The 13,103-nt window shown below is 65.1% G+C and overlaps 1 protein-coding gene across 1 annotated transcript in view; it reads right to left on the bottom strand.

Moving 5' to 3' along the window:
- BRD3 (bromodomain containing 3) overlaps positions 1–11,380 on the bottom strand; it is a 32,754-nt gene extending 21,374 nt beyond the window's left edge. The window contains exon 1 of the mRNA XM_037797384.1: positions 11,290–11,380. The gene's annotated coding sequence lies outside the window, so the exon portion shown is untranslated. The remainder of the gene's footprint in view (positions 1–11,289) is intronic.
- Positions 11,381–13,103: the final 1,723 nt, after the last annotated feature.

The raw sequence follows: 13,103 nt of genomic DNA, 5'->3' as shown, positions 1-13,103 counted from the left end.
TACCCTCCCGACACTCAACCCCTGGCCCCCTAGCGTGCTGGTCCCACAATGATGCAGGTCGGACCAAGTCAATGTCTGCTCAAAGCTCTCTGGGGGCCCATCCGACCCACAGTGAAAGTGATGGGGCCTGTGACCCTCCCCTCCCGCCCTGCTGCCCACCACCTGCGCGCTCCAGGGGGATGCGTGACCCGCTCGGACAGCCACGAGCCGACCTCCTGTCACCCCCATACCGCTCACTCAACTGCGGTGGTGGGGTGGGGGGGCGGTGCCCTGCAAGCACAGATCCCCGGGATAGTGGCTGAACACCCCACACAGCCCACCCCAGCTGCCCCCCAGTCCTGACAAGCTCCCGCCAGCGCCATTTGCGGAAGACCGCATGGCCAAATGGCCTGGGCACTGGCTCGGCAGGGAGGAAAGGGGACACCATCAGGGGAGGTGGGGAGGGGGTCCACCCACAAGCCCCCCAGGCATAGGACCCACCTCCTGCAAAGGGCCACACCTGGCTGGGTAGGTGACTGACGGTGATGGGGAGCTTAGGGGGGGACCCCTCCCTGGGGCGGGAAGAGTGGGCCAGGCTGGCAGAGCTGGGAGGCCAGGAGGGGTGCAGGATCCAATCCTGGCAGTGCACCCATGGCCTGAGGCCATTCACCCACCCGACGGGCACCGGCCACTCCCACTGTCCCAGGGTGAAGAGGCCACATCTGGAAGGGCAGCCATGGTGGCCGTGACCAGGCAAGTCCAGGGAGCTATGGCCCAGAGCTGAGCTCGGCCCTGTCCCTCCCAGCACCCCACTGCTCCCCAGCACCCCAGAAGGCAAACCCGACCCAGCAAATGACACCTGGACGTTGCAGCACCCATAGGTGCCACTAGAGTGGGCGGAGCCTCAGATGCCTCCAAACTCCCCTCAGAGGCAGAAAGAAGGGGAATGCTCCCAGCCTGCACACGTGTCATGTACACTCACTGCACACTACTGTACACGCCACACTCCAAGAACACACACTGCACAGCACACATGCACCATACCACGCACACATGTAGCCACACACACTGCATACTTCACGTCCACAAATTCTGATGGAAGTCCCCCCAGTCCCACCTCACTTCCTGCTTGCCTTCTCGATGGTTAGTTTTTAGTTTTGTTTTTTTTAATACAAAAAAGAAAAAGTAAAAAGGAATTCCTATTTTGAAAAATACTAAAACACTTTGCGAAACCTGGGGCTGCCGCTGGCCCGTCCAGGGGCTCCCCTTGGTCCACTGCCGGGGGTCTTGGGGCCCTGGCTTCTCCCATCCCAGGGCTGCCCGGCCCTGCCCTGGGGATCTGTGGTCAGGGGGCCCGAGCCGGGTGCTTCCAGGTCAGGGCCCCGAAGCCCCTCTCCCTAAAGGGAGCACAGAGAACCCGGAGGCAGCTCCTTCCCCCAGGCAGGGCTGCTGGTCCCCGGGCTGGGGTCACGCCCGCACTGCCGGCCGCCCACGAATGCGTGGAGTCCACTCCCCAGGGCCAGGCCTACCCTGTCCACGGCCCCCAACACCCACGGAGGAAGACAAGCAGGACCCGCTGTGCCACACGTCCAATGTCCCGTGTCTGGGCGGAGGGTCGGGGCCACTTTTGAAGGCAGGTGAGTGCTGCCTCCAGGAAAAGCAGTCCCCCTCAAACCCACTCATGGGGCCCAGCTGTGATATGCAACACTAACAGGCAGGGGCCAGCTGGGGAGCCGCCCGACACTGGCTCCCCGGGCTCTCAAGGAGCAGGCTGGGACGTGTCCAGGTCAGGGGGCAGATGGGAGGCCACAGCAGGAAAAGCAGCAGGGAACACGGGCTGGCTGCTGGCCTCATGACGACCCTGTCTCCCAGACGGCCAGGTTCCATAGTATTCTCACACCAAACCTGCAAGGCAGGAGCATCACCCCATCCCCAGCCGGCAAAGCCGAGGCCCCTTCTTTCCTTTCCTGCACACCATCCAGGAGGGATTCGGGACGGACCAGTCTGTGCCGGGGGAGCCGAGTCTGGACGGGGGACCCTGCTCCCCAGGGAGGGGTCCTCGGCCAGCTGCAGGGTGCGAACGTGGAGTGGGGTGCCCAGACCCAGCAGCACCTCCAGAACTCCCGTCTGACTGTGTGGACCGAGGGAGATGCTGGCGGGTGTCGCGCCGGGGGCTGCACAGGAAGGCGACAGGGAGTGGGCACATTGGGGACGTCCTGGCCAAGGGTAAGTGCAGGGCCTGAAGAAAAGGGGGTGCCCCTGGTCCCCGAGCAACCTGGGGAGGGGGTGAGTGTGGCATGGGGACACGCAGCAGGCCGCCACCGCACGGACGTCCTGCTGCAGCAGATGCTCTTATGGTCTACCAGAAACACAGCCTCCCAGAAACAAAAACACCAAAATCACTCCTGAGCAGACCAGCCCCAGCCCCAGCAGCAGCCCCTCACTCTCCTTCCCTGCCGGCTCCGGGGAGCCCCCCATGCTCAGGCGTCCAGCCGCTAAAAGGCCTGGAATCACCTGATGGCTGCGCCGGGGCTGAGTCTGACCCCCGGCCGCCTTCTGTGGGGCCAGGGCTGAGAACGGTGGGGTGCAGGAGGGCAGGGAGCGTACCACCTCGGGAGGAGGGGGGCCTCTCGCCAACACCCCAAACTCCACAGGTCTGAGGTGACATCCCAGATGGAACTGACACCCTGCAGCAAGTGTCTGCACGTCCACTCAGGCTGAACCCAGGCCTCCCCGGGCCCGCTCTGTTGGAAGAGCATTGGGAACGCCACCGCCAGAGCCTTTTGGATGTTGGGGGGCGGGGGGAGCCCCGTGAGGCAGTGGCTGCCCTCAGGGGCCTGGACTTCCCCGGGGTCCCCTTTTGGGCCAAGCCCCACACGCCTTGGGGAGTGGAGCGGCCACAGGCTCCGAGCAGGGGCGAGTGCAGCCGGACCCGAGCCCAGTGCACCCCAGGCCTGCACCTGCCCTCAGGGCGCCTGGAGCCGCCGGTAGCCCTCAGGCCAGGCTGATGCTTTGGCGTGACTGTGGGCTTACTGCACTGCGATGTTTTAAAAGTCCTTATGGTTTGACGTGTTTTGTGAACCAAGTGGTGTACCTGGAACCCACTTCGTGACAGTGCGTGTGTGTGGGGGGATGATGAAAACAAGTGGGGGACCCAACGGAATGAGAGGCCAGGAGAGGCCCCGCAGGAGCTGGGCTCACACCCAAACACAAACCCACAGCTTCTCTGATAAAGAGAAAAAATAAAACTCCGAGGAAGAAAGAAGGGGGCTCCTCGTCTCGGGCCTCCCTGCAGCAGAACTCGGGAAACTATGTCCCCCCCAGTCCCCGAAGCAGCAGGGAGATCCAGGCACCAAAAACTTGCTCAGCAAAGTGGGGAGGGGGTGGGGGAGACGGCCACCATTGGCAGAGGCCGGGAGAGGGGGGGTCCATGGGGTGGGGGACAGGGACAAAGGGCCACAGACTTCCCCACACCCCAGAGACAAGCCCCAGATGTCACCCACAAGCCGCACATCTCCCCTTGGCCCCCCCACCTGTCCTAGGGGACTCGGCCGCGGGAGGGGACTCCGGGCGGGGGCCGGGGGTGGTCCTGCGCTCACAGCCTTGGAGCCGGCGGGGGCTGAATGCTGTCCGAGCGCGCTCTTCCAGAACGTGAGCAGAGCTTCTGCAAACTGGCAAAATGCAGCAGCCGTTAGTGCCACTCCTTATAGCAGCCCATGGGGAAGGCTTCTGTGGATGTGCACCCCGAGCTGCCAGCACGCACGGCCTGCCCAGCAACCCCCCACGGCCCCTTCTCCCCAGGAGGCTGTTTCCTGCGCAGACGGTGCCCACGGAGTGCACCAGCCTTGCCGTCACCCACCGAGAGGTCCCTTTGGGGACAGCCCGGGGAGCCACCCATTTCTTGGAGGGGGAAACCCAGCCTCAAAGAACCTCAGCCACCCCCAGGGCCTTCTGCTCCGGGGCTGGCAGACGGGCAAGGGGCCCCACCGCAGGCAAATCGGGGTGAAAGTCAGAGGGAAAAGCCAGCCTGCGCGCGACCCAAGAGGATCTGAGACTCCTGGAGCGGAAGCTGCCACAGACCACAACGTCCTCGAGTGCCAAGCGAAAGCCTGAAGGCCCAGGTGTCAGAGGGGACGCTCCCCGGTCAGCAGCCCGGCGGCCGAGGGCCACGGCCAAAGCTCACACAGAACTGCACGGGCTCCAGAGTCGCACCAACTCCCACCCGTGAGGGGCTCTGTCTGCCCCCTTCCCAGAGAGGGGAGGTGGGAGCCCCTGGCCGATGGGGCTCGGGTCCGTGGTTCCCCTGCTGCACAACGGGGGGCTGGCCAGGAGCAGTGGGCATCTCCAGGGTCAGCCTCCGGGACCCCCTTCCTTCCCCCGGGGGGAACTGCCGCATCTGAATAGAGGCAGAACCCTAGCCCCCTTCAGGCTGCCCTGGGGTTCGCTGTTAGAGGCCAAGCCCCGGGCTCTCCCCAGGGCCTTGGACAAACAGGGAGGGAGGGGACTCCGTCCTGTCCCGCTACTGAGAAGGCCCTGGGAACCAGGTGGCAGCCCCCCCACACCCAAAGGCGGTCGCCATCAAGCCCCGCATGGCTGCTACACGCACTCCCCCCCTCCCTTAACAGGGGTGGGGGTGGGCAGCACCCCAGGGGCCACAGAGGGGAAGCTGGCAGGGCCCAGTGTCACCCCGACTCCCCAGCCTTCAGGACGGACGCCCACTCACCCCCCAAGCCACACGGCAGAGCACCTCCCTCTGTGCCGGGGGTGCCCTCAGGGGCCTTTCAGCCTGAGAGGGGAGAGAACCCTGTGGCGAGTCCTGGGGGACCCCGGCATTTGATGGGGGGCTGTCAGAGGTAGGAAGAAAGCCAGGGAAGGGGAGGAGGCCCCGCTGGTCTCGGCCGCCCTCCTGCCCTGTGTCCACCCACCACCCCCAGCACCAAGACTGGCCCCCCCAGGGGTAAAGCGGAGCCCCTGTCCTACAGCAAAACCTTCCAAGCCACCCTTTTTGCGGCTACTCCCCACCCAGCCCTCCCAGTCCCACCACTCAAGGGCTCTGAGGCCTCGGTGGACCAACGGTGGGGCCGGGGCAAAGGGCCCTCCTGAAGCCAGCAGGGTCCCAGGGGGGCTGCCCTGCGGTGGAGGGGGTGGTGGGCTCACCCTCTCCCTACACTGGGACCTCTAGTCCAGCTCTGTCCCCCTACTCCCCGGCCTGGGCCTGGCATTGGGGTGCCTGCAAGGGGCCTCATCGGCTCATTTTCCAGGTGATGGGGAGGCTCAGAGGTCAAGGGGCACCGGGCCATCCAGCCAGAATGAGCCGAGGGAGGCCTCAAACCCCGGCCCTGCAGCCTGCCCCAAAGACCCCGCACGTCCCAAGGGAGACTTTGCCCCGGAGGGCCTGGCTGAGGGAGCTGGGCGCAGGTGCGGGGGGGCTCCCTGGCTCCCTTCCCGGGGTGGGCCGAGGGGCCGGCCCCAGTGACCGATGGCACCAACTGCTTCCTGAAGAAATGAGCGGGGCCTGCTGGGAGCTGTGGGAGGAGCAGAGCGGGGGCCCCAGGGAGTCCCCAGGAACTGGGCGGAGAGGTGGATGTGGGGCTGGCCTCCACCAACTTGGCACCCCGGGGCCTCTGCTCAGCAAGGCCGAGCCGATGCGTGTGGCCTGTGACCCGCTCTCCTGGCCTCGGCGTGTCCAGTGCTCCAGGGAGCTCATCTGGGTGTGGCTCACACCTGCTCACCAACAGCTCCCGCGCCTAGCCATGAGTACCCCGCCAGTGACCCCAGGAAGAGACCCCATTTCTGGCAGCCCCGGTTTTGCTCCATCAAACGAGCCACTATCCTGCCAAGAGCAAGGGCACACGGGCCTGCTCAAAAACTGTCACTACTGTCCTCGCCCTCCATGACAGGCCCATGTCCTCACATCCCCCCAGCCCCCCTTGCCCCTCTTTCTTCCCACCCAGCCTCAGTGGAGGCCAGCCTCAGTCATCAGCCTTGGCACGGATGCCCGGGCTGAACGCCCCGGGCCCTTCCGAGCTGGGCTGCAGGTGGCTGGGCACTCCCCATGCCCCGGGGGAGCAGCAGGGCCAGCGGCTCCCCCTCCCTTCTGAGAGGCTCAGTCCCTACTCACCTTCTACCGCCCCGCAAAAAAATGTACAGAGTGCACAAAACGCCGTTTTAAACTAGTGGTTCCTCTCGAGGCGTGCACACACGCAGTAGGGCTCCAGGGAGATGTGTGCTCGCACATGCAGTGAGAATGGATCCTGAACAAGAGGCCTGACCGGGCCTGCTCGGGGTCACTTCTCTGAAGCTCCCAGGACACTTATCACCTTCACACAGTGGGAGGCAAGAGACACGACACAGGACAGACACCTCTTCAGAGTGACCAGGTGCCTAGGGTGGGGGCCACGCTCACTGGCTGCACCTGGCCCAGGAGGGGAGGGCCACCTGGTGCCCCCCGCAGCCCTGCAGTCTGGGGCCAGCAGTGGGTCCTCTGAGCCCCAAGCCAGGACAGCTCCAAGCCTCCAGGCACCCTCAGTGCAGGACGTGGCCCCCGGGACACAAAGGCTTGGCGTGCCTGATGCTCTATGGAAGCCGGTGCTTTCTACAACAAGGCCACGGCAGGTCCACCCAGCACCCGAGGCCGCTGCCCACACCTGCAGGCTCACGCTGGAGCAAACCAGGACCCCTCTCCTCTGAAAGGCACCATGGAGAAGCAAACTCTCGGCCTTGACACGAGCTGTGCTTTTCAAAGCCTCGTTGCCCTGCAGGGGCAGGACCTTGCTCTGGAGACCCCTGCAGGGGGCGGGAACCCACTGACCCAGCACTGCCCTGCCTGTCCCCTCTGGGCTGGCAGGTCTCCAGGCCACTGACCGACCCTCATGATCAACATCGGGACCCAGACTCAGAGCTGGCACGTGTGCCCCGATCACCCTGCTCAGCCCCCAAGCAGGAGAAAACAGTGCAATGCTGGGGACACAGTGGGACACTATCCTTCCCCCTCAAGCCTGGCCGAGGAAATGGCTCTCTCCCTGGGCCCAGGCACCGTGTGTCACCAGCAGAGCCCCCAGCGGTGGGGCCCTGAGAAGACTGAGCTGTAGCAAACCACACGACGGACGGGCAGTGCGAGCAGGGCAGGGAGGCCGGGGAGCAGGTCAGCTTGCAGCAGGCCAGGGAGCCACGGTGCGTCCTGGTCCCGGGGTTGGCCAGACACCCCCTGCCGGGCTGCCGCCCTGCCCACCCCTCACTCCAGCTGCCTCTCAAGATCTGCGTGGATGGGCACTGGCGGGTCGGCCAGGAGTGGGGCTGAGCTCCACCCCCACTGCCAGGTACTGACCCATCCTAGAACCTTCCAGGACAGTGGTTCCATCCTCCCGTCTGCCCACAGGGAAGGGCAGCTGGGAACCAGGAAACCCCCTCTTCCCCTCCTCTGGAGAAGCCTAGACTCCTGAAGAGGGGGTGGTTGCAGACCCTGGGCCCTGCCCGGCTGCCCACCAGCAGGCTTAGGCCCCTCGGGGCTGCCAGTGCCCACTCACAGGCCCCAGTGACCGGACAGGCTGTTGCTGCAGCCCTCCTCCCACCATCCTGCCCGCAGGGGGCTTCTGTCATCACGGGGACAGTATGGCATTGGACAAGAGGTTACAGTTATATCTGGCCTCCCCATCCCTGGTCCACAAATGCTCCAGGACTGCAGGACCCCCAGGCCCTGCCAGGACGGACTGGAGGCTCCCAAGGCAACCTTCACCGCAACGCTGGGAAAACCGAGGCTCGGGGGTATGGGAGCGCCTGTGAACCCACAGCAAGCAGAACCAACGCTCCTATCGCTTGGCTTCGTTCCCCGGCCCCTGGCCCTGGACGGGCACCAGCAAAGCCCTGGAAAACGTTCTCAGGGCTGTGGGTGATGGGATTTCTGCTCCCAAGGTGAGACCAGGGCTCTGCTTGGAGGATGCATCCATGCCCTGCTGGATCGGGGTGAGCAGATGGCGATCAGCACCCCTGATCTGGACACTCATGCCACCCTTGAACTTTGACCCCAGGTCACCCTCAACCAGACAGGCCAGGACCCTCCACCCCCAACGCTGCATCCTAGAGGGGGCGACCCCTCACCCACTTTCAGGCGACACTCAAGGATCACCTGCCCTTCCTTCCGATATCGTGCTGTGAGCTCCTGGCTGTGACACTCTGTGTGTGCCTAAATGTGGCCGTGACCCCACGATGACAGCAGCTGTCATGCAGGGAGGCCCTGTCCTGGGCCAGGCACTGTGTTCAGAAACGCACATTCCAACCTCAGTTACTCATCTGGACGTGAGGACGCTTCTGTCCCCAAGTCCCATGGCTCCCGTGTCTGGGAAGGTCTGCACTGGACCCCATCCTGGGTCCCCAAGCCCCAGCTCCCTACGAGGGTTTAATCCCTGCATGGTGCCCGCCTCCCCTGTCCTGACCGCACCAGCATCTTCCTCTGCAGATCACACTTCTGCCCACTGCTTCCGGAAACGTGGAAGCATCACCTGCCAACACCACACAACTTCCGATCGCTTGCAGAGAAACACGGCCACACCCTGTGCACCGTTATCTGAGGAGCTGGAAAAGTACTTTCCCGAACGCCCCACTGACTTCTGGTGGACTGTGTGGTATTTCAGGGGCCTCTGGTGAGGATGCGGGGCTTTCTTCAAAATGTACCCTTCTGCTGGGTCTAGTCCCAGACTGTCAAGGTCCTAAAAACGAGGTAGGCTGAGAGCGGATTCTCCTGGAAAAATTAGAAGCCAGTACAGGAAATAAACACTCAGCCGGTAACACTGGAGCAACCGAGCAAAAGCTTCCGGCCACGCACGGAGGTTCTCACATGGATCTGGAGAATCCCAGAAGGCTTAAAATTTAAACTCGCATGTGCGGAATGTCCTGAAATGGGTCAGTTTCCCTTTAAGACGCCCTGCAGCCCCTGCGGTGGTGGGGAGCCCAGGACTGCATCCGCGCAAGGAGGGACGCTGAGTGCTGGACATGCAGGCCAGGCACTGAGCACCCGGCAGCACAGAAGAGGGGGCAAAACCCCACCCCGGGAAATCGGGTGGTGGAGCCTCCCAGGGAGACCCCCAAGCTCCAGAACTCGTGTCTGCTGTGAGCATGGGAGGCCTGCGCCATCCCAAAGACCGGTCTGGACACGAGGAACTATTTCCATGAGGCAATGGGGTCTGGGGCAGGGGGACAGGAGGAGGAGGAGGACTACTGGCCCTCCAGTTCTACAGAGACCCCTAGAGCAGTCTGGAGGCTGGGGGCCCCTCGCTCGCGACATGGCCCAGCTCTCCATGGATTCACGGGCAGGATGCCGCCCTTCCCAGTGACAACTGGGCCCCCGCAGTCGGGCAGAGGCCCGGGTGCTGAGTGAGTGGCCCCCTGGAGTCTGGCACCAAATGCTCTGCCAAGGAGGCCTTGGGTCTGCGCTGCCCGTGAACCAGGAAGTGGACGGCTGGCAAAGCGTCAACCTGGAGCCAAAGGGCGCAGGAAGCCGCGGCTGCCGCAGAGGGCAGTGGGGCGGCCCATGGTCCTTCCACCCCTCCCCCAGCTTTCCCTTTCTGGCCATCGCTTTTGAGGGCAGGACCCGAGCCTTTACAAATCCCAGCCTTCATCTGGAACTCACTTGCAAAACAAAACAAAACCGAAGACGGCGCTGACTGTCCACGCTGAGAAAGCGTGTTGAAAACCCTCCTCAGGGACGTCTGCCCTGCTCGGGCAAGACCCACAGCCAGGGGCGGCTTGGCGGGGAGCACAGGGCCAGGGAAGTGCCTCGCGTGTCCTCTCTCACCGTAACCAAGAGCACCCGCCAAGGTCTGGGACGGGAAACAGCGGACAACAAGAAGGCGCCTTCAGAGCTGCAGGGTCAGGGTCCCAACGGAAAGGGGTCCCTAACCCGAGGCCCCAGATCCTTGCCGAGGTTCTGGACCCTCTAGACCCCTTTGAAAGCCAATAAAAACTACTGACCACTGACTTGCTCCCCAGAACAATGTCACGCAACTTTGTATAGGTTTTGGGACTCCCTAAGGCCACTGTATGAACCCGGGAAAAGAATCCGTATTCTAAAAGAAAGTGTGAGGAACAAAACCCACGAAACAGAAAACTCTCCCTGGAGCAGCCCCTCCCACCCCGGGTTCCCGCCTGTTCGCCCAGCGCTCCCAGGGCTCGGCCAACGCGCTGCAGCCTCCAGCCAAGTTCAAGGTAACGGCCAAGACGCCGGTTAAGCGCTTGGCAGAAAGCTTTCAGCCAAAAGTGAGGGGTGCACAGCAATCGCGGACCAGGCCGACAGGAAGGACCCCAGCCCCTCCGAGACCAGGGCTCGGCAGGCAGCCACCACCTCCACTCCCACCCTACCCCCCCGAAGGCGCAACCCGAGGAAAGAGAGAGGACCTTCCCCCCAAGCCCCCAGCTTTATTCACGGTCGGGCCCGTGAGGGCCGGGTGGACGGAAAAGAAGGTCTGGGGTGCGCCTTTCTCCCACGTTGTCAGCCAGGTGCCAACCCCAAGTGGGAAAGAGGGGGAGCGCATTCCTCTCTCGACCTCGCCCGGGAAAAAAAGCTGATTTCAAAACGGGAACTGCACTAGTCCAACAACTCGGAGGGGCTCGGAGTCAGCCGTCGGCCCTTAACTCCGGGTGGAAGCCGCCCCCCTCAGCCCCCCAAGCCGACGCCGCCAGCTCCTCGGAGAGGCCGTGCAGAGCAGGGCCCGGCTGCAGTGGGCGGCGATGGTCCCCCGGCGAGAGGAGAGATGGAGGAGTGAAGGGAAAGGGGGCAGGCGGCAGGGAGGGAGAGAAGGGGGCCGGGCGGGGCGCCGCGGGGCGCGGGCAAAGTGGCGCCGGAGCGCACGGCAGCGGGGCCCAGAGACGTCGCCGCGCACCTTCTCCCTCCTCGGCCTCCCTTATTTCCCCCCTTCAAAAGATGGCGGGCAGAGGAAAGGAGAAAAAAAATCCTTCCGGAGGGAGGGCGCGCGGGAGGCCGGGCTGGCGCGGGTCGCGCGGGGCCGTGCCAACTCCGGGCTGCGGCCCCGGCCCGCCGGCGACGCCCCCGAGCCCGGGACTGAGGCTGCCGGGCGGAGCGGGCGGGGGGCGGGGGGCTGAGGTGGAGCGCAGCCCGCCGCCGCCGCGATCCCGGGCGGCCGCCGCGCTTTGTTACACTCGTGGCCGCGCACAAAGGCGGCGGCGGCGGCCCCGGGCGCCGGCTCCCCGGACGCGCCAGCGGCCTGGCTCGGGCGCCCGGGCCGCGCGCCCGCCGCCCGCCCTCCGCCCCGCGCCGCCCCCGCCCCGCGCGCGCAAGCAAGCAAGAGAAAGGCGTACTTGGCCTCGGCGGCTGCGGCGCCGTCCCCTCCCGGGCCCGCGCGGCCGGCTCCTCTTTGGCTCGCCGGCCCCGGCAGCATAATAGACGCGCCGAGCCGAGCAGGGCTCATGCGCTGCGCGCGGCGCCTGGCGGGAGTCGTAGTCCGGGCCAGCTACGCGCCGGGGCCGCCCAGGGGAGGGCCGCCGCGCGCGGACTACACGTCCCGGCCCCGCCCGCGCGCCAAGCCCCGCCCCCAGCCGCGCGCCCCCGCCCGCCCCGCCGCACGACCCGGCCGCCGAGCGGTGGCCCTCAGGCCGCCTCACACCGCCCTGCCCGCCGTGCGAGCGCGCTGGCGGGGCCCTGGGGAGGCGGGAGCGCCGCGCGGCGCCCAGGGCGGCCCGCGCGAGCCCTCCCCTCCCCCCATTTCCGCCCCGGAGCCCTCGGGCCGCCCCCGATGTCCCGCCACGCAGCCTCGGGCGGCGCAGCACCTGCCGGGCCCCGTGTTTGTAAACAAACCGCGCGGCTAATTAGCTGACGGGGGCGCGCGCGGGGGGGGCGGGGGCAGGACGTCGGCGCGCGCGCAGGGGACCGGCCCCGCCTTGGGAGGAGCCGCGCTCGGCCACGCCCCCTGCCCACCTCCCCGCCGGGGCCGGGACGCCCGAGGTCCCTGCTCCTGGAGAGGGCGCGAGTCCCGGGAGCCGGGCGGGGCCCGGCCCTGGCTGTCACCTTCGTGGTCCCGAGCCTCAGGTCCCCGGCTGCACGGTGAGGGGCAGCAAGGCGACGAGAGGGCCCCAGCCTGAGTTTCCACGTCATGGCCGCAGAAGTTAAAACGAAGGACCCCTGGGCCTGTCTCTCTTCTCCAAGCCCCGGGTCCTGGGCAGGTTTCGGATCTCGTTTGGGGTGGCCGTTACTCGGTTGTGTGCAAAGGCAAAATTTACTGAGCTGTAACTTGAAGGGAGTGCACATTATGAATGGTAGACCCCAATAAAAATGTCAGAAACCAAAGTATTTCCCGTTTTTGCGGCTGCATGAGCCAATTGCCAGGCTGAGTTTCATTGCCTGGGCTGAACCCATCCCACCGCCCTGGCGGCCCTCGGCCTAGCTCAGGTTCAGCAGGCGCTCCGCTGGGTGAAATGCACGCGTCTTTATACCATTAGCCAAGTGTGAGCCCATTCATTCGCACACCCACCTGGGAGCAGGTGTTCTGTCCTCGGCTTACAGGTGAGGAAACCCAGGCTCTGGCAGGCAAGGTGACATGTTGTTGTAGGTCACAGAGCTGAGATGCGGGCGAGCTGGCACTCGGCAGGCCTGGAAACACAGTTTGCAGGAGAGGCCAGAGGGTTTCCCAAACCACTCCCTGGTGGTCCTTTTGCTGGGCTCCCTGGGGCTTCCTACCCCCACGGGAGCAAGGTTACAGCTGGGAAAGACCTTGGCCTCTGGTTCGCTAAATGGGAGCGAGGCAGTGCTCCGGCACAAGCACACCCAGGAAGAGAAGTGTGTACGGCCGGGGTCCGCTGACCCTCCCGACTGTGCCTCTGGCGGGTGCCCCAGGTTACAGATCTGCCTTAGCCGCCACCGATGTTGCATCCCAATCCCATGGTCAGGAGGCTTCCTGCATGCACTGGCTGCCAGTATAGGACCCTTACCACTAAAAAGACCCCACCGCATTCACCCCGAGGCAAAACAAAAGGCCTCTCTACTTGGTCTTGATCTCGCAGGGCTTGGATGGAGTGGGCACGGCAGGCTGCCCCTGACCAGTGACGCCATCTGAGGCTGCTGGCCAAGGGCCCAGGGTGCTGATGTCCATCCTTGGGCCTCCACCTGGCCGAGAAGA

The sequence above is a fragment of the Choloepus didactylus genome, chromosome 10 (genome assembly GCF_015220235.1).
Source record: "Choloepus didactylus isolate mChoDid1 chromosome 10, mChoDid1.pri, whole genome shotgun sequence".
NCBI lineage: Eukaryota > Metazoa > Chordata > Mammalia > Pilosa > Megalonychidae > Choloepus > Choloepus didactylus.
This window is presented reverse-complemented; position numbering and strand designations above follow the sequence as displayed.